The sequence below is a fragment of the Manis pentadactyla genome, chromosome 4 (genome assembly GCF_030020395.1).
Source record: "Manis pentadactyla isolate mManPen7 chromosome 4, mManPen7.hap1, whole genome shotgun sequence".
Lineage (NCBI taxonomy): Eukaryota > Metazoa > Chordata > Mammalia > Pholidota > Manidae > Manis > Manis pentadactyla.
The window spans coordinates 87,026,594-87,051,437 of record NC_080022.1 but is presented as its reverse complement, the minus strand read 5'-3'; the positions used below and the strand labels follow the sequence as shown (position 1 = coordinate 87,051,437).

Below are 24,844 nucleotides of genomic sequence, written 5' to 3'. Positions count from 1 at the left end.
TTGAATTAAAAACTTATTTTTGTGATCTTCAGAAAGGACACTTCAGAATAAAAATTTATCATTAATTTTACCATACTTTGCTCTTTGAAATGAAATCCATTTACTTCAGATTAAATATCACTGGTTATATCACCCCCTCCTCTACTGCTGTATTTCTTAACTATATTCCCTGTACTTTCCACACATTTGGGTCTTATTTTCACTAGAAAAGGAGTTTGGTGGGTCATGTGTCCCTAGAATTCTTGTAGTTTGTTCTAAGTTATTCTTATCCCCTCTCTTAGTCTGTCATGCCCTCTGAACCACGTGCCCACCATAATGAGTGAAAACGGCTAACCTAGATGCAGCTCAATTTAAGGCAGAGAGCTCCAGCTGAAAAGCCAACTGGCCTATACAGGTATCAAGTTTAAAACTTTCCTATCAGTAGCATCAAATCCTTCTTCCGTGAATGAGCATTAAATCTAACAGTTAACTGAAGCACTTAATGAATATTGTATCACTGCAACAACTTTTTGTCACCTATAAGCCCACTGAAAAGGAGACCCATAAAATACCTGGGAAGTTACTGCACAAGATAATTGAATAACATATGATAATTTTACTCTAATGTGAGGTTCTGTCTTTCATTCATTCATTCATGCATTCATGCATTCAGCAAGTATTTACTGAACAGCTACTATGTTCTGGCCACTAGGAATACAATGGTGAACAAGACAGATATACACCCCACAGTCACAGAACTTACATTCTAGTGGAAGGAGGTGTACAGACAAGTTGAGAGGAGATCACAATACCTTGTAATAAATGCTATCATAATGGAAGAATTACGATGTGCTATTGGGACCACAGTGGAGAGGCAACTAGCACAGTTCTGTGTGTGTGTGTGTGTGTGTGTGTGTGTGTGTGTAGGGGCTGATCACCAAGGGCTCCCAGGATTAAGTTATAGTTGATATTTAAAATATGACTTTTAGTTAGAGACAGAGAATAGGGCATGAGGAGGGAGAGAGGGGATCAGCATGTAAAGGCCCAGAGACTAAAAAGAACATACCATTAATTCCATGTTTTGACCACATTACCACATTTTACTTTTCTTCTCTGTGACAAAAAGCAGTATCATGGCCAAACACTTGACCAAGACTATTTATCTGGAGTTGCTGAAAGCTGTTACCCATAAAACTTGTTTTCTCTGTTTATAATGGTTAAACTGCTTGAATATGTCATTTATGGCTTTCCCACTTAAAATGTGACCAACTTGCAGACAGGGAGCATAGCTCACTATATTTCCCAGAACCCAGTGAAGCCTTTTGTACACATTGGAAGCTTAGGAAATGCTAGTGCTAAACAAATAGATAAACAGCAAAAAAAAGGTCAGCAATCATGCTGGAACTCCCAGAATTTTCAAGGGAGTAGCAGTGTTTATCCAACAATGATTTTTAGCCAAAATTACTTGGTTAGGTTTCAACTTTAGGAGCGTTGTCACAAAGATCCTCCTTAAATAGTATCTTGACAATCCAGATACTCACTGTGCCCTCTGACTTGAGTTAGTTGGCCTAAATCAGTTGATTAAGGGGACCAGAATTAGGAGCTTCAAGTCCCATGAAAGGTTACCTTAAGGGAGAAAAAGAAGATCACGCTATAGTCCCACACCAGCCACGCCCTGAACTCTGGCCAGGCTAAGGGAAATAGCATCGCAGACAGCATGTGGCCCATATTATGGGCTGGGTATTATACTAGGTGTTGCTGACGTGAACATAAATAAGAAGTAGTTCCTGCCCCTATGGGGAGCCTGGCACACAGAAGTTGCTCAGTAAATATTTGTGGAGAAACTTACTGAGCATAGTCTCACATATCTAAACAAAGCACTTATCACAAAATATGTTAGTTTTGTTTTTATAGTCAGACTCTTTCCCAAGCTGTGGAAATTTTTGTATCTTATGAACTCTTTGTTGTCTCTATAAAACTCAAATTCCTCCTCTGAGGCCCTGAAGGAACCTTTATGGTTGCTTTTAAAGACAGTAAGAGCGGCAGCTGCTGAAGGCGCCCTGGTCCCTCAGTCATGGAGACTGCAGCCCAAGCCTTTCTTTCAATGTCACCCTGCCCTGGGCGCAGCTGTTGGGGGGCGCTGCCCTCAGAGTCACAGCACAGGCGGCAGCCCTAACCCCTCTCTCTCTTCAGAAAATGGTCTCCTACGTCAGTCTAAGTAGCCCTTGGGTGCCCAGTGCCCGGGCTTTCAGCGCTAAGAAGACAGAGTCTGGATAGGATGAAGCAGTGATGTTATTTCCTGATGCAGAGAACAAACATATTCCCTTCCTCTGAACCTGGAAAATCACAGTCATTAGTGTCATATTTATTTCACCGGCACACTTGAAAGAAGATGTCTCTCCTTGGGTAAGGACCAGCTGAAACCTCAGGGAGGCAAGCTCTTCTTTTTACCACCCCCAATAATACTGGTCAGAAAATGGGGCTTCGGAGTTTCCTGAGCCATGAGCAAGCTGTTTTGCTTCAAGGGTACTTTCCTCAGGCCTCTCAGGCGTGAACTGCAGCCAGGTCTCAGCTCTTCCCTGGGTGAAGGAGCTGCTGGGTTTCTCCCACCTTCAGATTAACGCGGTCAGGGGGAGAGCTGAGAGAAATGAAGAGGGCTCTGCCATGTTGCGGGCAAACAAGATTAGCCCAACGGCAATGCGGTGACAGGCTCAAGATACAACTTTCGTTACTGTTTATTACAACTCACACTGATTTGGGAAGGAAAGAAAATTATAATGAGATGCAATATGCCACAGCTGAGTTTCAGTGACACAAAAATGTTCTTTGTTAAACTCTACCATCTTTCATCCGTGTCTTCCCCAGTTCTCAGCTCCTCAAGCTGACCGGGGATGTTTTCTGCCTCGGTTTCTTTCATTCACTCATTTGATCATCCATCACTTGAGCCCCTGTCATGCACCAGGCACTGGGAGTAAGTCCCAGAGTTTCTGTCTAGTAATTAAATATTTGAACTGTAAAATGGTGTATAATAAAAGGTATCCACAAAGCATGGGAACAGGGAGGGAAGGGCATAGATCAAGAACTCTGTTGGAGCAGTTCCTGAAAACTTTCCTCAAAGTAAGACACAGGAGCTGAGTCTTACAGTACGTAAAGATGCTCTGGGCCACATAAATGCAGGAAGATGAGCAGGTGGCCAGAGACAGAATTCCAGGGGAAGAAAAAAATACTAGAGCAGCCAGCACTTACCGGTGTGTTAGGCATTGGTTCATTCACAGTGTGCTAAGCATTGTTCCACATTTATACCTGCATTGATCATTTTATCCTCACAAGAACCATATGAGGTAGTCTCTATTATTATTTCTATTACAGCAACTGATACACAGAGAAACCAAGTAAACTGGCCAAAATCAAACAGCTAGAAAGTGACAAGCCACAGTGAGAACAAGAGCTGAGCTCTGAACCACTACAGGAGAGTGTACAAATAGACATATGCAAAGGTCCAGAGACAAGAGAGCGGTCCTTCTAGGGAAAATGGGAGTCGATATGACTGGGGCAGGTCATGAGGGAGCGTCAGAGGCAAATGAAAGTGAGGAGATAATGGGCCAGAGTATAAAGGGCCTGTGACCCCCCTAAAGTTTGGTTTAATCCTTAGAGCAACTGGAGCTGTGAAAGATGTTATACCCAAGATCATATCTATGTTTCAGGAAGATGACTGACAGCTGCATAGAGAGTGGATTGCAGTGGGGCCAGTGAGCAGGAGACCAGTTAGAACAGTAATGTAATCGTACAGGTGACAAATGGTGAGGGGCCCAACTAAGGGAATAAGAACAGATGGAGAGGAAGGGAGAGCTACTGGAGCTAGTTAAATGATGGAATTTATAGAACAAGGAGGGATGCTGGCTGGATAAGCAAGTAGATCCAGACGGAAAGGGAATGACATCTAGGCTCAGGATTGAATAAGCAGAGTACCTGGTTTGGGAGAAAGACTGTTTGGTTTGGGAATATTGCATTTAGATGCCCATTCTAGCTGTCTATTGCTACATATCAAACCATCCTAAGCATTAGTAGTTTAAAACAAAAATTTATTATTATTACTGATGATTTTACAAGTCACCTGGGTTCAGCTGGACAATTCTTGCTTGGGGTGTCTCAAATAATTACTATCAGATGTTGGCTGGACTATGATCTTCTGAAGACTCAGTTGGGTTTATTGTCTAAGATGGCTCACTCACATGGGGGGCAGTTGATGCTGGCTTTTGGGTAGGAGTTCAGCTGGGCTTTTCCACCTGCATGTGGCCTTTCCATGCAGCTTGAGCTTCTCACAGCAGAAGAGCTGGGTTACAAGAGACAGCCCAAAAAGCAAGCATTTCAAGAGGCCTGGCAGAAGCTGCAAATATTCTAATGACCCAACCTTGGGAATCATAGGGTGATTCTAAAGGTGAGTCACAGGGTCAGCCCAGATTCAAGGAGTGGGGACTCCACAGACTTGGACACTGAGGAGCATACCTTGTTGGGGCCCATCTTTGGAGACTAACACACATCTTTGTGTGCCTTTGGGGCATACAGTTAGAGAAGTTTAATAGGTATTCAAGCTATGGGTCTCTCAGAGAAAGACCTGGGCTGGGGATCTAGCTGAGAAGACAATCAGTAGGTAGATAGTGACTGAAGCCACAAATGTACGTGTAGACAACATCAGGAATAAGACCAGGAGAAGGACCTTGAAACACCAACATCTGAAGGGTAAGCAATGGAACAGTGAGTGCCTAAAGGAGATCAGAAGTGTGGGTTACAGAATCAGAGAAAACCATGGAAGAATATGTTCAGATAAGCCAAATGCAGCATGTCAAGAAAGGAAATAATAAACAGTATCAAATGGAGAGAGGCAAAGTCATGTCCCCACACTATGTTCACCAGATTCTACAACCAGGTGGTCATGGGTAACCTTTGTAGGAATAGTTTCAGGGAATAGGGGAAGCAAAGAAAAAAAATAAAACAGACTGAACCGAAATAGACAAAGAATGATAGATGAGAGAAAGAAAGCAAGAAGCTATCATGAGACATACAATTGAGGAGGGTTTGTATTTTAAAGTAGTTATGGCAAAGGCTCTGGAGTCAGATTGCCTATCTGCATGGGTTTGCATACTGGTTTTCCCAGCAGTGTGACTTTGCTCAAGCAACTTAACCTCTGCAATCCTCAGTTTTCTCTGAAGAGATGATACTTAAGCTGATACCTGAAGGATGAACAGGAATCAGCCAGGCAATGTGTTGAACAAATAAAGTTCTTGGCTGGAGTAACAGCAAAGACACGAGTGAGTCTGAAGCATAGTTGTCTTGTGCAGTGAGTGGACAGGAGTAGGACAAGCTGGCAGGAGAGTGAGGGGGACGAGGAGGTCGGAGGAGTAGCAGGTGATTGAGCTGGGGAGGAAGGAGACAGAAGTCTGACATTCCAGGCTTTCTACTAGGGGGAACTTTCATTCTAAGTGCAATAAGAAGTCATTGGAAAATTATAAACAAAGGAGTGATATTATCTGACACCTTTTTGAAAGATCACTCTGCTTTAAAAGTAAACATAAACCTAACCAACAATTCTACTCCTAACAAATGAAGACATGTGCTCACAAAAAGACTTGTGTAAGAGTATTCATAACATCCTGTTCATAATAGCCAAAAGCTGGAAACATTCCATGCATCCATCAATAAATAAAATTAGAAACTCAGTGATATACTCATAAACAGATTATTACTCAGCAATAAAAAGGAATGAATTATTGATATACACATTATTCCATTTCTATGATAGTCTAGAATAGGCAGAGCTCATCTTCAGTAGAAAAATCTTAGAACAGTGGCTTCCTCTGAGATGGGAGTGGAAGTAGGCATTGCCTGGGAAGGGTGTAAGGGAACTTTCTGAAGGAATGGTTAATGTTCTACACTTGATAAATGTTCGGTTACCCAGTGGTCAAAATGCAGCAAATGTAAATTTAAGAACTAAATTTTACCTTAAAACAAACAAAAAAACCATGCAAATATTGAACTCTACTTAATTATATATATATATATATATGCTGGCATGTTTAGGGCAAAGGGTACAGATATTTGTAATTTCTTTGAAATGCACCCAAATTAAGATGGATTAATGGATGAATAGAAGGGTAGATGGATGGACAGACATATAGTGAAACAATGTATCATGGGCTGAATTGTATCTCCTCAAAATTTGTATGTTGATACATATGTTCATATGAGGTACTTAACCCCAAGGACCTCAGAATATGACCTTCTTTGGGGATAGGATCTTTACAGAGGTAATTAAAGTAATATAACATCATATGGGTGAGCCCTAATCCAATATGAATGACATCCTGAGAAGAAGAGATTAGCATGCAGGCAACACAGTCTGAAGGACAACCATAAGTGAACACAGAAAGAAGGTGGCCATTGCAAGCCAAGGGGAGAGGTCACAGAAGAAATCAGCTCTGCCAACACCTTGATTTTGGACTTCTAGGCTCCAAAACTGAGAAAATAAATATCTGTGATTTCAGTAACCCAGTCTGTGGTATTGCGTTAGGGCAGCCCTAGCAAACTATGCATCTAAGTAAACGTTAATAGTGAGTTCTAGGTGGTAGGTATGACTTTTCACTACAAAATCATTTCAGCTTTGCTGCATGTTTCAAAATTTTCATAGTAAAATGTTGGTGGGGGATCACTCTGCTCTCTGTGCATAATGGAGCTCTCTGTGCATAATGGATATAGGGGAAAACTGTGACAGTTGGGAGGAAGCTATTTCAGTGGCCAAAAGAGGGACAGCAGTGTGTACTAGGATAGTGAGAGTGGATTTGTAGAGAAATGGGCAGACTCTGAATTTACATTGGCGATGGGATATAGCAAGACTGTCAGAGATTATATAGGGAATAAGAATAGAATGACAAAATCAAGGATGAATGCTGTAGATTTCTGCAATTGGGAGACCAGTGGCATTTACTAAGATGGAAAATACCAGAGTTACAGAAGTAAATCATAACTTTTGTTTTGACCCTGTTAGGTTTGAAATACCTATGTCTGAGCTGCATCCTGGGGACAATACTCTGAACAATTACTGTATTTGGTCAGATTCAATGTGAAAACAAGCGACTGCAGCAGCTACCAAACATTAGAGTGAATTATTTAATGGAAAATAAATTAGTAGTATGGCAAAATCAAGTTTAAAATAAAAAATTGGAGCTCAGACAATGCAAAACATGTAAACTGTTTAGCCCCAGGCCTGATACATAGCTATGCTTAGTATGCTTAGATTTATATAAATGCTTAGTAGTCTTTCTGATTATTTTAATTATTATAGGAGCCATGGGTAGAGGTAGATCTATTAATATTGTACACTGGGATACTGGAATATTCTTCCTTAGAAAGGAGATAAGATTAAAATATATGGTTAAATCTGAGATGTTATGTGAAATGCCTAATACAAAGCACTGGAACAAGACCCTGCACCAAATACAATGAGGCTGCAAGACAGCTCGGTATGTCCTGTTATCTCATCCATCCCTCAGGCAACTTCACTGCCACACCACCTTGAAAAATGAGAATTTACTTTCCATTAAATAATTCATTCTAACGCTTAGTAGCTGCTGCAGTCACTTGCTTGTTTTCACATTGAATCTGACCAAAGACAGTGATCGCTCGAAGTATTGTCCCCAGGATGCAGCTCCTTAAAGCCCTAACACATGGGGTGACCATGTTTATTTGCCTGATATGCCAGAATCCCTGGAAGGATTTGCAGTGCAATATTCTTGGATGTAAAAATTTAATACTTTTTAGACATCTTTGTTAGAATTTGATTTTTCAACAGATACAGCACACAGAGAGCGCCCGTAGATTAACCATGTAGGCAGGAAAACTGGGGGGAGAATGAAGACCTGTCACCCATGTCAGTATTTCAGCATTAAGCCGTTAGGGAGTAGGAGAAGTGTCACTCAGAGGATCTCTGCAATTGCCTGAGCTGCATCGGTGTCACCAGCTGCCTGACATGACCGTTTAGAGCTTGCTGAAACTCTCACACATTCTCCCCCATTTATGCATCCCCTCCTTTCCCCAGTGGAGATAGGATGAGTGTTCAAGTTCAGTGGAAAATAGTAGCAAGCACAATCATAGTCCGGTTTCTCATTTCACAGTAACAGTTAATAGCTTGCTTGGGTGCTTGAGTAGGTGCCTGGCACCATGCACAGCAGCATTTCATTCAACCTTCATAGCAAAGGTCCTATGGGGTGGCATCTATTACTATCTGTGTTTTACAGATGAAGTATCTGATGCTCTGAGAGGTTAAGCAACCTGCACAGCTAGGAAGTAAAAGAAGTGGAGTTCAAAATGAGGTGAGATGGTTGACAGAGGAAAATCTAACTACTCTGTTCTCAGCATCACTGATGGGAATGACATCAGGAGCCCAGAAGGGAAGGGGAGGTTGGTGATCCTCTTAAACCTTCAAAAATGGCCAGAACGATGCATGGCTTCTTTCTGCCTCTGAGGGCATAGCTGAATTAGCAGCTCCTGCTCTGTACAAGTTGGGAGGCTTCCCTGCCAAGCCCTCCTCCACAGGAGGAGGAAAAAGCTCCTGGGGCTTTTTTCCAGGGCACAGACCTCCACATCTCCCAAAAAAATTATGAAGCTCAAGACAAAGTAAAAGTAAAAGGTGGTTTAGGTTCACACTACACTTCGTGTGACCTGTGTTGAGATCCGTGTGGATTAGATTCAGCTACTGGAGATTGGGAGAAAAGGAGAAAAAGCAGCTAGCTATAAAACGGCATGGAGGGACCAGGAAACTATTCAGAAATAAGTATGCAGGCTCTGAAATTGAATTTCCCCTCCCAGATTGCTGATTGAAATCAGCCCATTCCAAAAAGAATTAAGAAGAATTAAAGTGGTGTACACTGGCCCCCAGTCTATTCTTTCTGCTTTGAAGCCTCACATATCTTGTGTATGGGACTCACATAACACCAAAACCAAGCTTACACCTTGCCTTTTGTCCCTCTTGCTGCTATTTATGTACCTTTATATTGGTTATTTGGAGAAATGAGTGCATTTCTTGGCCAAAATCTGCAGCCAGTGTGAATCAGCGCTTCTCTAGGGCTTTACTCCCACGGGCTCCCACTGGCCTCACCCAGACCTTCTCCAAGGAGGCCCAGCCAACCATAAGCTGTTTATTCCCTAAGAAATGTCAAGAAAGGGCTGGGAGAATAAAGGTAAAGAGATTTTCCTAGTTGTGCTGAGGTAATCCTATTATTTAAGTCACAAAATTGAGTTAACTCCAGTGAAAAATTTTAATTTGTTTACTGCCTATTAGAGTAGAGCTGGATTAAGGAGCAATCCAGGCAGACAGCTGTCCTAAAAGGGGAACCAAAACCCACCTATGGCTAACACCTCACCAGGATGTGATACAATGGAAGAAGTGTGTGTGTTGACCGGCCACTTTTCAAGGACTAAGTATGGATGGAAGGAACACTGGGCTCCCTGTGAGGAGCTGACCTGCTTCCCAGGCAGTGGGAGGGCTTAGCCCCAGGGCTTTTGCTTTGCTGGAGGAGGCTAACAACTCTGAGTCTCCCAGAGCTGAGGGTGGCCAGCAGTCTGGGTGTGGCCTGCCTGGAGGGAGAGCCCCATGCCCACAGGGACTGCAGCTGTTTGGTTCTGGACTGTCCAGGAGCACCCAGCTCAGCGCCCAGCCAAGGTCTATCCCCTGTGGCAGGCCACTGCTCTGCCCCGGAGGACACCATTCTCAGGGTGCAGTGGCGGGACGCAGCCGCACAGGGGGGCGCACCACTTTTTGGGCTGTACAGGCTGGCCCAAGACTTGTTGGTTGACCTACTGAAGAAGTAAATAACAGAGATGGAGGAGGGATTAACTTTTTCCCAAAGGCCCTCTCTTCTAACATGCATTTCATTACCTTAGTCTCATGCCAAACTAATCTGACGTGTGCAAGGCTGCAGTGCTCTTTCTGCCTTGAGACTCCCTGTGCTAATTCACTCTCTTTCAGTAGGAGTCAGCTCTCTATAGCAAGACAAAATCATGCTGCTTGCTTTCTTAAAAGCCTCTGATAGCTTTTCATTGCCCCTGAAAAGGACAAAATTCTCAGCATGGAAAATAAGACCCCTTTGAGTGGCCCCAGTGTGTCATGTCGCGTGTCCTGTCTCACTGCTCCCTCCTTTCTTCCCTCCCTCCCTGCACTCCAGCTATGCCCGGGAGCAAATCCACTGGGTGCTTTCTATCTTGGGGCCAGTGCTCATTTTTTATGACTTTCACTGTTTTGAGGACTCTTAAGTAGGTAATTTGTAGGACGTCCATCTACTAGAATTTGGTGCTTTTTTCATGATACATAGGGTTGGTTTATGGGTTTGGGGAAGGAAAACCACAGATTGACATGCTCATCACATGATATCAAGGATAAACGCTATCAACGAGTCTTACCGCTGTCAGTGTGAACCTTCGTCCCTTGGTGGGGTAGTGTTCGCCAAGATTCTCTTCTATAAAGTTGCTTCCCTGACCCTTTTGGACACTGTATTCTTTGGAAGGAAATCACTGTAATGCAGCTCATACTTGAGGGCTGGGAAAAGTTATATTCCACCTCCTTGAGAAGGGAGCAGCTACATAAATTACCAAATTGGATTTTTAAAAACATTTTGTTCTCTTGAATACTTATACTTACCCACAGATTTCTAGTAACCAGTTTGGCTTATTCTCTGGATTTTTTTGACACCGGGTAGTCACCAAATTAGGGTAAAAGGCAGATATTTGGTTAAGTTTTCTATTTACTTTCTAAGGCCTATCCTCTAAACTAGAATTACTTGTTACATTTAAAATATATAATTTACAGTCTATTTAATCTTTATGGATAATAAAGAATACCATCTATTCTTTGGAAAGAGGAGAAACAAAAGACTTGAAATGTTAGTGATTCAGGTTAGCAGGAAGTGAAAATTATTGGTAAACCAGACAACTATCATTTTACATTTATCTTCCTAAGGAGATATGGTAGTGGAATTCAGACCAGTTAAGAAAAAAACATTTATTCTTAAAGTCACACAAATGCACTCTGACCATCAGAGGACAATTCAGTGCACTTTCAAGAATTTGGTCTTATCTTCCCCAGGTCCCATTTTAGTACATGCTGTTACTTGAGTGTCATGATCTGGAGCAGAAAGAGGTAAGTATTTTTCTTGAATGCCTGCACGGTATGTTCTTCAGTTAATATACTTTACCAAAATAAAGAATTTGCCACTGCCTATTATCAAATTCAGGCAGTTTATTATATTCTTGAATTATTGGCAAACCTTTAGAGTAAACAACGTTTGGCAAAACATATTGTTTTAAAGCCTTTCTGTTTGAAAGGCAGAAAAAGCCACCACCAAAAAAAAAAGTCTTGATTTAGAGTTCCATAAAATCAGTTTGAGAAAGTCCAGCAAAGTGCCCCCGGTTGCTAGTTCATCACTGTGTGTTTTACAAGTCAGCTATCCTTTTTCCCAAGCCAGTTTATGTGTAGATAAGGCCTAAATCTAGATCCATCTAGATTTACAGTAAAGTTTTTATCCCTAAGAGTTCCCAATAACTAGACAGTTAAGACATGGTTCAAATGGCCTGCATTTGATCCCTGGAATCTCCCTGAAAGTGCTTTCCCTCGGGCAGAATTTCCCTGAGGACAAAAAGAACAAAAGAAATGAAATCAGATTTTATTTTAGAATATCTTTATTGCTAAGGGAAGGGAGCTATTAATCACAATGTGTCTTAAAGTTGAACTTTCTAAAGTAGGACTGCACAAACTTAGTAAATTTAAAATACAGAAAGCAAACTAGCTTTGGGCAACAGAGTGAGTGATGGATTCGGGATGGATCAGTCATCTTATTTGGCTTTGAAATGACCAACAATGAGAGTCATGTTCTGTCTACCCCATTATTTCCCCATATTCTGAGCAGATGACCCTGGATATGCCTCAGGAAGACACGACATGGCGGTCAGCACCAGAGCTGCGTGAATGGCTAACAATTCTCCCCAAGAGTGACCCTGAAAAGTTATACACATCTGTGTGTGTGAACATGAAGTGAACCACAGCCAAGTGTGCAAAGGAAGATCCAGTTTGAGTTAAATATAGATCTATGATATATATGTCTGTATTCGCAAAAAAGTTTAGAAAGATACAGACACTAAAATGCTAAAGGTGCTGAAGAGGGAGAGCCTGAATGATCTTTATTTTCCTCTTGGACTTTATTATGTTTTCTTAATTTTTCTAATAGTACTTTTTAAAGCTTTTTGTAAAGGAAGATATACATAAACAACCTTTTCCTCTTTCCTGCTGGAATTTCCTTTCTTTTTCATAGTCATATTTCTCTCAACACTGCACAAGTACAGCACTTACTGCCATACCCTTCTCTATTTGCAACTAAGTGGAAGGAATTCAGACTCTGAAAAAAATATATTGATGGTATAGTATCTGATGGTGACTAGGATCAATTAGAGGCCACATAGAAAAAATAAAGATTTCGTTCCCTTATTTTCCTAGATTTTTAAAGGCCCAAAAGAGTTTACATAACAAATCCGGCTATACATTATTTACAACACCTGTTAAAGTTGGTGGTCATAAACATGACTTGACTTTTTTCCAAGGCAAAGAGAAGTATGCAGTGTTCTATGGTTAAACTATATAACTAAAAGCCTCAAAATCTCCTGTAACTGATAAAGCTTATCAGAATCCCTTCGGTCAGAATGATGCAAAGTTTATGTATTTAACAGGCATATGTTCCCATATTTAAACAAATTTCCAACTGTTCGAACAATTTTTGAATTGTAAAATAGAAGGGTTTCTGGCAGTAAAATTTTAATATGTTTGACTTTGATAGTGCATGAGCCACAGGAAGAATCCTGGTGGTCACAACCGAGGAATACACTTTTCCTGTGCTCTTGACTGTTTTTTCTCTAGGCACAGGCCATTCTGTGTAGGGTCAGGAGCCCAGCTGCAGGAGGGATGGATGCACACAGAACAGTGTGGGAGGAAGGAGATGACCCTATAGCCAACCAGACTCAACTGGACAACGTTCTAGATGCTGGAAAGATTGGCAAAATGCAGAAAACCACAGTATAGGGACTTAGAACACAGGTTCTGGGACCGCAATTCAACTTTTACTTTACATAGGAATCCCTCAAAGAGCTTGTTGAAACACAGATTCCTGGGCACCATAGCCAAAGATTTGGATTCAGCCAGCCTACCGTGTGCCCACGAATTTGCCTTTTAGCAAGTCACTAGGTTTTGTTAATGCTGCTGGTCGGCAGATCACACTTTGAGAATAAACAGAGTCTTGTGCTCTGACCTCAGGTATGTCTCCACCATTTACTGGCTACACGATGTGAAATAAATGAATGAGCCAATCCTTCTCTAGCTCAGTGAGCTCCTCCGTGAAATGGAGCACTATTAATTCCTGCCTCACAATGCTGTTGTAAGGATTAAATGAGAGCAGTCATCTAAGCTCTTGATGAAGCACTCCATAAATATCAGCTATTATTATTATTAATATTAATTTGATATTTTATTGAACCTTCCCGATTTAAAATCAAGAAACTAAGGCCCTAAGAGACTGAGCGAGTGTCACATGGTCTCAGAGCTAACGCTCAGTGGAGCTGGGACAGGGGCTTCCAGGCTCTCTCATGACACCTGCACATCTTGCAGAGAGTGGACATTTTCAGCTGGTTTCAAACCCATGATCTTCATGTAGGAAATAAATGCAAAAACAAGCCTCCAAGGGATAAAAGCATCTAACAGAGCCAACCTGCAACAACCTTGTACTGTTTCTGCCAAACTGAAAGAAGGAAAACTGTAGTGGGTTGTCAAAATGGGAAGCCAAAGTCATGCTGAATGAGGAAACGGTTATAACCCTAGTAACTGGGATATTAGTATTGCTACTATTTCTGGAGAGTACGAGGGGTCTGGTTCACATTAAACAATTAAACACATCCCTTGACCCTAGGAACATGTCACAGGTGCACCTCATCCAAGTCTCAAACTAAGTCTCCAACTGGACACTTGGGATAACAGAGTTATTCCCAGATTGTTGCTTACCCTTGGTCTGCTGAGAAAGAGAGAATTCCTTAACTTTGGATTTAATAAAGTGCACAATTATGAATTTTTTGGAAGAACAAAACAAATTCCCTTTTCCCAGCCAACAGAATGGGATGTGTTTGTCAATAAAGCTGCTGAGAAAGGCAGTAAATCCTAGTCTTGTTATAATAAAATGTGTAAGCTGGAAATTAAGGAAAAAGATGCTGTTCTCAAGTCTCCAGTCAATTTCCCACTTTGAGAAATTGGTAAAAACAGAGGTCCTTAGAATACTTTCTGCAATGCAGATCTGAAAGGAATACTTTAGATTAAGAATAACTTCACAACATTCAGAAGATTCCAGTAATCCTTACATGACATCAGAAAACTGCTTTGAATTTTACTGAATTGAATATTTACTTCTAAAATTATCATGATGATTAATTTGATTAATATATGTAAAGAGCCTAATGCAGACCCTAGCACATAGTAAGTGCTCTATAAGTGTTTGCTGTTACAATTATAAAATACTATGATGATTTGGGACTATAGTAAAGCCACAGACTGGTTCAGATCTCTGTGACTTTAATTATTATGTGAGGTAAAGAAATTTCCTCCCTCAATAATAAAATAGAGAAAGAAGGGAAGTGATTGAGGAGAAGAGAAACATGTTGACAATAAAAGTTTTACTAAACATGGAAATCATACTTTTACAAAGAGTTCGATTTGGTTTTTGTTTCCTTTTATGTGTGTATGTGTGTGTGTGTTTTCAAATTGGTTTACATATTCTGTGGTGAAACGTTTGGGACTTTTCAAAACCACAATTGATTGATTTTAAGCAAAGATTATCAGAATATGCACACATGTGCACAGCAGGAAACATTCTATGTGCTCCTCCCCCCTTTTTTTAGAACATTCTAGTTCATCTAAAGCAGGTTCTTAAAAACTTGATTAGCTCACTAATTCTTAAATGTGTCCTGACATCTTACTGGGCTCTGAATGGTCATTTTTATAATGCTTTTTATTTCTTCTGTCCATAGTACTTACATCCCAAATGCATGTATTTTAATACAATGTTGGAAATATAAAACTATGCAACTATTCATGGGGGTAGTAAAAATATGATTCAGGGCAAGTCAAAAGTATGCTGATTATAATCATTCTTTCACCTCTCTAAAGAGGGTCAAGCTCTTAAATGGGGCTGATAATTCCAGCTGTGTAAAAAATATGTCAGCATGTGACCAGGAAGTCATATAGAAAACAGAACAAGGTTTTCACTTGCAATCCTGTACCTTTCAGACTGTGTGCACTCCTGTAGGCTCTCCTCTCAGGTCCTGTCCTGCTTCCATTTCAATCTATTGCCACCATCAGACTCTTGGCTCTGTTTACTATAACAATCCTCTTCTTCCCTGTGGAAGAGGATTGGGTCTGACCTCTCAAGTACTTGGACTTTCTGCTGTACTTCAAAGATTAGTTTGGAGTTGAGTTCCCAGCTTATTAACTTAGGTAACATAATTTCATATAATAAATATAGGTCAAGAGAGAAATGGGGTGGGGGGTTTCTAATGTAAACTACAAAGCCTCTGTAAAAGAGGTTCACTGTTAGGTAAACTTGCTTTGTGTTCTCTGCCACACTTCGCTTCTTTCATAGCAAATATATACCTTAGACCAACGTGTTCTACTCATGGAGGATGTCTAGATACTTTTTCAATTTCACTCTGCTGTATAGGCCAGCACCTTATTTTTGAAGCCTGCTGACAGACTGCATCAGGTACAAAGTGTTATTAAATTAATCTAGTTCTCAATGCTACTTTCCCCAGAAAGAAAACCTTTGAGGAAATCAAAACAGCAGCTGGTTATTCAGGCAAATACCTATTTAGCAGTCATTAGCCCTCAGTGGGAGTCCTAATTCTATCACTAAGAGCAAAAGAAGGCAGTTTTATTTCTCATCTTCATCTTTTGAATTCTAGCTAAGCAACAGAAGGACACTCTTTCTTTATTAAAGCTTAGAAAGAGATTGTGATATATCTTTGATCACTTCAATGCATTACTTACAGAATATAACAATTTCTCAAATAGCAGAATACTATGTGATCTACATCTACAAATAGAATGATGTCCTTCATAGCAGCATTCAGGCAGATCAGCTAGCTAATTCTGGACCAAATAACAATGATTCATTACCTAAAAATTCACAAAAGGAACAAATCATTTTCCAGAAGGCTTCCAGGCCATCTATCTCAAAGTTCCATTAAGTAGTTTTGCATTCATCGGAACTTACTTAAAACCAAGGGTGCCCTACGCTCTGAAAGAGCAGTGGCCAGGCAGTAATGTAGTGCCACCTAGCTTCCCTCCTGAGGGATGTTCATCCATTAGTAGATGTTCTCAAATGTTTGAAGAAACTAGACTGGGTTCAACAATGTGCTGAAGCTTTATGAGACAGAAATAGACAAAGGGGAAATACCTCCTTTCATATTCATGCAATGACAACTGAATATCAGAGGTGGACCCTGGAGTTAAGCAAGACCCTCTACAGTCTAGACCCTCCACCCTATGTAGCCTTTCCCACCCCACTACCCTACAACTCTGCAGGAAGAGAATATGTAAGGCAACATATACAGAGCCCTGGTGATGACTGCCCAGCTCATATATTCCTCCTGCCCACCCCAACATCTGCCATCAGGGCTCCCACCTCTGTTGTCCTAAAGTCTCCTCCCCATTTGTTCTCCCTTTGAATCCTTCCAGTTCCTCAAGATCCACTTCCTTTATGCAGTCTTCCCATACCTACAGCAAACTCCAATAACAATCTCATCTCTGAATCACATTGTGTTTTCAGTTCTTCATTGTGTCTTTCATTACTTTGCACGAACCTACCTGCCCTTTCCAGTCTTGTACCTGGAGTCTCCTATTCATCCTTTCAGACTCAGCTCAGCTGTCTGCCGCTCTTCCTGACCACACACACTCCTTCCTGCCAACGAACTGATTTGCTACCTCCTTGATGCCTACCTCCATTAGAGAACTCTGTTTCTTCACCCTGTTAGGCTCTAAGCTGAGACTGTTTCAGTCTTCTGCTTTAAGATAACCATTAATAAATTGTTGTCAAATTAATAAGTGGTTAAAAGAATGAAATACAGCCCTCTAACTATTTTATGTTACTCATTATTTCTCCAAGTACTCTACAATTCTTGGAGAAGGACTATGTCTTTTAATCCTTCCACTGCCATAATCTTGAACTCAATGACTGATCCCTGCCTAATCCCTTTGAATTTATAAAAAAACAAAAATCCTACATTTCCCCAGTGAATTTCCTCTCCCATGCTCTAAAACAAGCAGTCTTCCCTTTCTTCCCATTGACACCCTCACTCCCATTCTCAGCTAAAGGTTCTGCTTAATTTGCAGAAAAATAGAAGTAATCAAGGTTTCTGGCAGTATGTTGACGAGAAACTGTGAAACCTTCTTTCTACGTAATAGCTATACGTGCTCAATAAAGTTTAAAAAAAGAAACTTTTGCAAATAATTGGATGAACTGGCAGGAGAATTAGGGAAATGAGCTGAGGTCAGAAATGAGACAAGGAGGCAAATGAAGCCCTGAAGCACACAAGACATGCTGAGACCTACACCTTTGCCTCCAGTACTCAGGAGGGGCTGGGGGTAAAGCCATCACAGGCCCAGGCACTGGAGCCAGGTGGGGGTCTGCTCATAAAATCCGAGACACAACTATTCCCAACACAGGAGCCCGAGTGGCCATTTTCAAATGTCTCCTAGCCGCTAGCAGGTCTCCATGGACTCCCTATGTCCGTGACAGTAAAATCCCAGGCCCTTATGGGCTCTCCACACGTCATCTAGGTGTTTAAAAACCCCAAGAAGAGGAATTAAAAACAGGGTTTTTCTCTACTTTGGAAAAAAAAATAGAAGGGTTCTAGAAAGTAGAGGGCAAATTAAAGCATCAGCAGTACTTTCTAATGCAACCTTTACAAAGCTAAAATCATTTTGTATGAAAATACCTATTATACTGAAGTGGTAGAATTATGGGTGAGCGATGTATTTTTCTCTATCAAACTCTCTGTGTAAGTACATTATTTATATGATAAAAAGCGAATAAAGATAGGCTCACTTTGACAAGCTAATTTACTCATAAAATTATCAGGGATTCCTGGGTTCAAATCTCAGCACCACCTCTTTTGTAACATAAAGCAAGTTAATATCATTATCATTATCATTAGTATTATTAGATAGCATTCAGCATATATTGTGTTCTAGTCATTCTATTAAGTACTTTATATAGATTATCTCATGTTAGTAAATCTTTCAAAATATACTCCTTCACCTATTGAAAAAATTGGTAATTACACCTACTTTGTAGGACAATTGTGAAGATCAGATGAGATTATATATGAAAAACATGTTGTAAACTGTGTAACATTATGCAAGTTTGGGGTTAAACCTTTATATAGTCTGACTATAAAGAATATTCAGGTAATAAATACACATGTGCTAGTGGTTGACTTTTTTAAAAACAATGGTAGGATTGTCCTGCCACTGAAATCTAAGAAATTGGCCACTTTGAACTGTGACCAGTTTCTGAGAAGCAGGTACAATATTGAGAATGGGAAAGAAAACTGTTAGTTTTTATTTTAGGGCTTGCTATTTTCCACAGTTCAAAAAGATGCAGAAAGTACTTATTTCCAGGAAAGTACAAGGGAGAAGAGTGGGAGAAAGGGGAAAATACCCGAAGTCCTTGAATACAGACTAATGGGAATTGCGTTCTGAGCTCTCTCCACTAATCAGTGTCATTTCTGATGCTCCACTTTCAGGCTCTTTACAGACTCACTAAAACAACTGTGTGTTCACAGTGAGACAAGCTCTCTCCCTTTTCTTTGCTAGTTTAAGTTGTAAAATATGCAAGTTCTTTTTCAGCCTGCAGTAGACAAGCAGGTAAGCAGGAAGGCGACCTATGTCCCGCAAAGAAAGGCCTTACCACCTGGTCGTGGCAAGTTTGGCTTCGCAGACTTTATTTCTGGTTCAAATTTTGAGCTATGTTCTGTGTTGCATCCTCCCAAAAAAGAACTTTTTGGTCACCAAATTGCTCAAGCCAGAATCTAAGAGCTCTGTCTGCTTCTGTCTTCCTCTTCCTGCTCTTCCACAGCCAATCTGTCAACAAACGCCAAGTTTCTATCCCAGAGGCATCTTGCATCCTCCCACTGATCTCCATCTCTGTTGTTGCCCCTCTGCCGAGTCCTCCTCATGTCTCACATGGACATCTAACTCACCCTATCTCTTCTTTCATTCCTGAGAGAATATCTGTACCCCTCCTGGTGCTTCATTTTTCTCTCAGATTTTCTTTTTACTCTGTTCTGGGATAAGTCCTTCAATTAGATCTCCAAGATCTATGTCATCCAATATGATAGCTACTAGTCACAAAAAGGGAAAAAGAATTGAAATATCTCATAAGAATTGTTTATTTTGATTACATGTGAAAATGATAGTATTTTGTATTTATTGGATTAAACAAAATATATTGTTAAAATTAATTTCACCCGTTTCTTTTTACTTTTGTAATGTGGCTATTGGAAAAATTTAAATGGTATTTGTGCCTTGCATTTGATTTCTATGAAATAGACCTCTTCTCCATTGCTAACTCAGGGGTCAGCTGTTCCATGCAACCTTTTTGCTGAATGAAGGGTGTGGGACATTCTGGAAGTAAGTTTGAAATTTCCTGAGACTCTTAAGTGTTCTCTTTTTCATAGCAACTATTCTTATTTTTATGAGTTCAACATCTCATATCTTTCTGGAGATACATAAATAGAATTTCATTAATTTCCTATTTCCTGTACTAACTCTATTTCCTTAGGATTAGTTTCTCCATTTTTTTTTTTCCATGTTAGAGCCTCTCATTCAGGCTGCTTCTTTCTCCTCCAGTTTTTTTTATTCTTAGCTACTTATCTCTAAAATGAGTATCTGGCCTAAACAGTTATTGGTGGCTGTGCTTTGTTTCCTCAGCCTAAGAGAAATGGCCCTTCTCTTAGCAATGAATAAGGTTGTTAGTTAACATAATCCTTGATGGGAGGAGTGGGCAGGGACGTGTGTCCTGGCTGGCTTCTCCTCAGGGTGCATGAAGAGCTGGCCTTTTTGGTACAGAAACTCCTATTGATAAAGCCTGGGGCACTGCCTTCCTTATCTCCCTATCTTCCTTATCACATTTATTTTGGAGCTCCTCAAGATATATCATCCATTTTAAAGTTTTCAGGCTTTTACAAGAAATAATTTTAACCTAAGAAATGAAAACAAACATTGCAGACCCATGTGGTGGTATAGTCAGTAGAAGAATAAAAGAGAAAAGGAAAAGACAAAATATCATTATGGAAATAGCTTTTGGACTATATAGGTAGGTAGAACTACATATCTTCTTCAGACTAGCCCGAACTTTGCAGGAAGGGAAGATAAAGTAGAGATGAGAGGTGTCAGTGATTCAGACATCTGACTGTTATTCAGACTGCCTGACCACTAAACCTACCCAAAAATGCATTGAGCTGCCTAAGATTTCTTCTCACTGGATAACTTTGCACTGAATAAAGAGGAAAAGAAAGTAAGGTCTTTAACATGTTTAAAACTGAAGATTTCTAAAATCTACTCTAGGGGTGTGTGTCAAGAACATCACAGAGTATGTAATAAATAACACTGACCTGGAAGTCTTGGCATAAAGTTCCAGCACTGCCAATAACTGGCTACATAAGTCAGGAAAGTGTCTTTAACCTCTGGGCCTTATTGTGAGCAACTCAAAAGCAGACTTTGTACCCAGACAGACTGCCCAGGGTACAATGGACTTCCTTTTAGCTCAGTTGCTTCATCTAGAACAGGGCTTGGTAAAATTTTTCTTGGTAAAGGGCTAGATAGTGAATATTTTAGGTTTTGCAAAGCCTAATACAGTTTCTGTAGCATTTTATACTCTCTCTCTCTCTGCTCCCTACCTCTCTCTTTTTTCAATACCAATCCAAAAATGTAAGAAATCATTCTTACCTAATGAGTCTTACAAAAACAGGCCACAGGCCATTCTTTACCTATTCCTGATCTATAAAACAGATAATAAGAGAACTACTGCATAGGCTTGTTGTGGCTTTTGAAAGACTAAAACATATAAAGCATTGGAACTGTGTGTAGCATATAGGAAGCTCTCAATAAATGTTAAGTGTCATTGTTACTATTATTGTTATTATATCTTAGGCATTGATGACTTAGCATTGGGAACATACTGAATTCCATAAGTGGTTATTAAATAAATAAATAAGCCAAGGAAAGAATGTGTACTCAATATCTTCATTCTCCTCATATCTTAGTCCAATGTCTCTGGTGAGAGTTGAAGGTGGTGCTGAGTAAGGCTGACAAATGAGTTCCAACTATCTGATAGGGAAAGAAGAGGGGAACAGTGAAAATGCCATTCATCAAAGTACTTAATTCTTTAGAAACCCAGCTTTCACATGGTCTTTAGAGGAACAAAACAAAGGAAGTCAGCTTCCTCTCCATGATTTGTGGTTGGAAAGAAAATGATGTTATGTAACAAACGTTTCTTACTAGAAAATTCTTCTCAGATGAATGAATGAATGAATGAACAAACTAACAAATTAGTGAATGAAAGAAAAAGGCACACCATAAATTGTTTCTCTATAGATTATTCCAAGTATACTTTCAAAGGCTGTGATTTCTTCCAGACTTAGACCAGGACATGAGATTGGGACAGAGAGGACAGGAAAGCAGGAAAAGCCACAAGGGGCATAAACAAAGAGACCTTGGCCCCTGCGTGATGGGGCGTCTATGTTCTGGACATTTGTCCTTGTTAAGTCTTTTAAGCAATGACAGCCAACTGTTCTCAAATCCCTTATCTGAAGATGAAATTTCCCTGACAGGGCAAAAATGAGGCAGCTGATGGCCTCTCTAAGGAGGTGTTTTTGAAAAGCAAGCATTTCCCCCTCTGCAGAGCAACCCCCTTCAGAGAAGGTTCATATTCTTGGAAAGGCTCCAGACTGTCTGGAGAGACTCTCTGTCCCTGGAGTCTAAACAGAGCAATAGTAAGAAGGGGAATAAGGCAAGGAGATTATTTAAAAAATCAAAACAAACAAATAACAACAAAAAACCTTTTCATTTGGAGCCTGAAGGATTACAAAGAGAGGTGTGCCCAAGACCCCTGAGAACAGCCACGGCTCCTGGGGCCCTGGCTGTCAGGGGACCATGGCAAGCTGATGCACCCTCATTTTTCTGTTTTTAATTAATCAGTGTCATTTCCTATTTTAAGCCCTAGATTGCCTCTAGATTGTTTGAATGGTATTATACATCCAATTGTTTGATGGGTCTGCCTCATGGAAATGGTAGCTGAGGAAGATTCCACAAGCAGAAGCAAGAATGCATTATGCTGCACACAACTTTCTGCATGGTCTTCTCTCCCCTGCAAGAGAGAAGCTGCTACCATCTCTACCAACCGCCCCTGTGAGAAATGGGCAGCTTGCCTGGAATTATCATTTGTCCCTAATACCTTGAAACAGTGTGAGATAAAGAAAGGAGCAGAGACATTAGATAAAACTTGTTGAGTATCCCAGCTCTACCACATACTTACCACTTGATTTCAGAGAAGTAACTTCTCAGAGCACCAAGTTTCCTAACCTGCAAAATGAATCTGTGAATACATCCTACACAGCATTGTTGCAAGGGTCACATATGATAACATAGACACGCTCATAGCGCACTGTTGGCGCTTAGAAATCACTCAGTAAATGCTGGTTCCGCTCTGTCCCAACACTAGGCTCACTCCATGAAGAAATGACCTTGCTTTTCTTACCCACTCCCGGGGTGTTTTTTGTTTAGCCATTTACTGAACACCTATCGCGCCATGCCTGATCCTTCCCACTGCTCTGGAGGCTTCTGGAGGACACGGAACGCGCAGTGTATGCTTTCATCATTCCTCACTGCCCAGCACGCACCTGCACAGGCAAAGCTGTCCATGGACATTAAATAAACAAATCGTCCTCTTTTATCAAAACAGATCAGTAGGTAAATTTTCCTTGCATTGTTCTTACTTACACATCTTTACGAAGAGAAAGGACTGAGCAAGTCCACTAACAACATTAGCTGGAGGGGGGGAAGGCAGGAGCGCTTGCCGAGTGTTTCCTGCATACTGGGGTTTTTACTTTAAGATCTTATTTATTTCTCACATCAAACCTCCTTTAGTCCCAATTTACAGAAAGGAAACTGACTCAGAAATGTAAATAATTTGCCCAGGATTTCACAGATTAATAACATTTCAATTACCCTAATTGAAATACATCTGTGCAAAGTTAAAACCGGTTGAGATGGAGACAACGGGTTGGGTCCAGGGCCCCTGGCAACCATTAGTTTTGATCTGTCTCTATTGTCCCAAACACTACCCACACTAGTGACAATAACTGAGAACCTACTTCAGTTTACAAAACCTGTCCATTTTTCTCCTAAAAAAAAAAAAAATTTAAAAACCAAAGAAGCAACTCCCTAGAACTCACAAGCCTTCTCTATTTGCTAAAGTTCAAAATCCCATGGTTACCTTTTGTCTCATTCCAACCCAGTCAAGAGATACTTGTCCAGAGAAATGTTGTTTTACAGGCTGAACTTTGCCTTCTCAGCAGTCTTGTCCTAGAATTGGGAACAGTCTGTTCCACCAAAGTCCCTGGAGCTTCACCATCTAAACAAACACAGGGCTTGGACCGCCTCCCCCACCTCGGAGGACAGAGTCTGGGAGGACAAAAGGAAAGCAGTCCTCCTCCTGTCTTTCCTCAACACGGGATTGTCTCTCCAAAGTTTCTGCATTTCAATTCTCTGCTTTATTTAAGAGGGAAAACTTACTTGAGCCCTACTTGTCTTTAGCATCTTGTCCCTCCTGCTGAACAGAGGCAAATGCTGGTTCAGGATGACATGAGGCAGCCGTGGTAGCTGGGTCCAGGCAGGGGTGGAGGTGAGGACGCAGGGGGCAGGTAGGAGGAGGAGCAAAATACCAGGGAGTGCCTCAGATCGTTTGGAAAGATGAATTTAGAACCAACAAACCTAGGAATTAAGGCTGTCTCAGGTTACATAGTCATGACGTCTGAATGTTTTACAGAATTCAAGCCCTGTGGCTGATGTAGGCGCCACCCAGGCTTTGGAGGACACGTCTTCCATTCGTTTCCACTCTCTCGTATAACCCGGACTGTGGCCTGGAATCGTAGCCCTGGAATCTTGGCCTGGCACCACCAAGCCTCTCTCTCCCCCCTTTTTCCTTCCAGTGACTTTATTCAACACCATCCTTATGTCTCTATTTCATGCCCTCTTACTTTTTGAGGGTGTTGCCTCACTTCACCATTTGATTCTCCCTGGCAGTCACATAAAAGTCACCCTACATCCTTCCATTTTCATGATTTTGTTGGTATATTTGAATTTCAAACAAACACGTGATTTTACAAACACAGTATTTCGCACTCTGTCATTTCCTAATCCAGGGGAAATCTATCTCTAACATCAAGTATATTTTTAGGGAGACCATATTTCTACAGATCACGTATAAATGTAGCCTCTGGATCAATAGGCAGGTTTTAGGGATCAGAAACTCCCCCACGAGAAAGTCTAAAATTGAAGGAAGATGGCGCTAGCTTGATATACTTGGGAAAAGAAGCCAAACCTGTCAAGGCCAGGGCAGGCCACACTTGTGTCTGTATTGAGATGACTTTTATAATTGCACAGTGGCAGCCTCACAGTAATTAGGTTCAGTTAATTAATAGATAATAAATCCCTAAGAGGGTATGAAAA

General features: G+C 40.8%; 1 long non-coding RNA gene across 1 annotated transcript in view; it reads right to left on the bottom strand.

Annotated features, from left to right (window-relative positions):
* LOC118911617 (uncharacterized) overlaps window positions 1-24,334 on the bottom strand; it is a 29,093-nt gene extending 4,759 nt beyond the window's left edge. The window contains exon 1 of the long non-coding RNA XR_008997553.1: window positions 23,909-24,334. This is a non-coding gene — a long non-coding RNA (uncharacterized LOC118911617). The remainder of the gene's footprint in view (window positions 1-23,908) is intronic.
* Window positions 24,335-24,844: the final 510 nt, after the last annotated feature.